The sequence below is a fragment of the Aulostomus chinensis genome, chromosome 4, assembly GCF_037954235.1.
Source record: "Aulostomus chinensis isolate RoL2024-O1b breed Wild chromosome 4, RoL_Achi_v1.0, whole genome shotgun sequence".
Taxonomy (NCBI): domain Eukaryota; kingdom Metazoa; phylum Chordata; class Actinopteri; order Syngnathiformes; family Aulostomidae; genus Aulostomus; species Aulostomus chinensis.
Window position 1 is genome coordinate 30,466,424 of NC_141323.1, and position 1,094 is coordinate 30,467,517.

The 1,094-nt window shown below is 47.5% G+C and overlaps 1 non-coding gene across 1 annotated transcript; it reads right to left on the reverse strand.

The window, feature by feature from the left end:
- Positions 1–465: 465 nt before the first annotated feature.
- Positions 466–537, reverse strand: trnae-uuc (transfer RNA glutamic acid (anticodon UUC)). Its single transcript has one exon. It is a non-coding gene; the product is annotated as a tRNA-Glu (tRNA).
- Between the last annotated feature and the right edge of the window lie 557 nt (positions 538–1,094).

The following is a 1,094-nucleotide window of genomic DNA, read 5'->3' on the forward strand; positions in this document are numbered from 1 at the left end:
TCTTTCTCTGTCTTTACTTTCTCTAATTATGTTGAATGTCTTTTTATGTTTGTTTTATGTAAAGCACGTTGAATTGTCCTGTTGCTGAAATGTGCTGTACAAACAAACTTGCCTTGCCTCACTGTTCTGTGTTTGTTCTGCTCAGTGGAGGAAGGAACGAAGGACTGGAGCTCTAAGTTTTTCTGTTCCTACATCAGTGAACACACTTTCTGTGCTGAGAAGGAACCAAAGCTACTAAGGAGGATTACAGAGTTTGTCCTTGCAGGAGTCAGTGACTTAATTGTGTCTAACAAAGGGTTGAATCTGAATGTGACAGTTCCCCTTCAACTTGGGGCCATGGCAGAGTGAACCAAGAACACTGGCAATGGGGGTGAGAGTGGAGCCAACGATGGATTCACAGTTCATCACCTCCACCATAATGTGGACCACCTTTCCTGTATCCAGTTTCAACCTCTAAAGAACTCATTCCCTGACCGGGAATCAAACCCGGGCCGCGGCGGTGAAAGCGCCAAATCCTACCCACTAGACCATCAGGGACCGCACAGAGCTCTCCAACAACAGAGATGATACACAATGACTGTGGTCTCAGTTGAGCTGAGCCACTCAGACACAGTCACCCATTCAAGCTGGGCCTGATACCACACTTCAGTACAGACAGAGAGAAAGAAGATACACGGGATCCTTTGAAGAAAATGCAATAAAGACAGGAAGCCCCCATCACATCGTCAGTGTTTCAGTGACTGGCATTGTGAAGAGACTGAGACAAAGTCACATTATGAATGGAGGGCTGAGTTGGAGCAGAGAGGGGGCAAGATCCTGGGGGTGGACTGTCTTTGGGAAGCTGAGGTGTCTGGTGGTCTTGGTGGACCCTCTGTAGCTCAACTGAGACCACCAGAGTCAGTGTGACTGTAAGCCTTCAAAGCCAGCATGAAGGAGCTGGTTTTATCTTTGAAGGGGAAATCACACACACAGCTACTCTCAGTTCCCAAATGTGTGTGTCCTCACTCCTCCGTCCTCCTGCTGCCCTCAGAATACAGACACAATTCAACCTGGTAGGTCTGGTGCATAGAAGTGCTCCTGAAAAGATTTGTGTC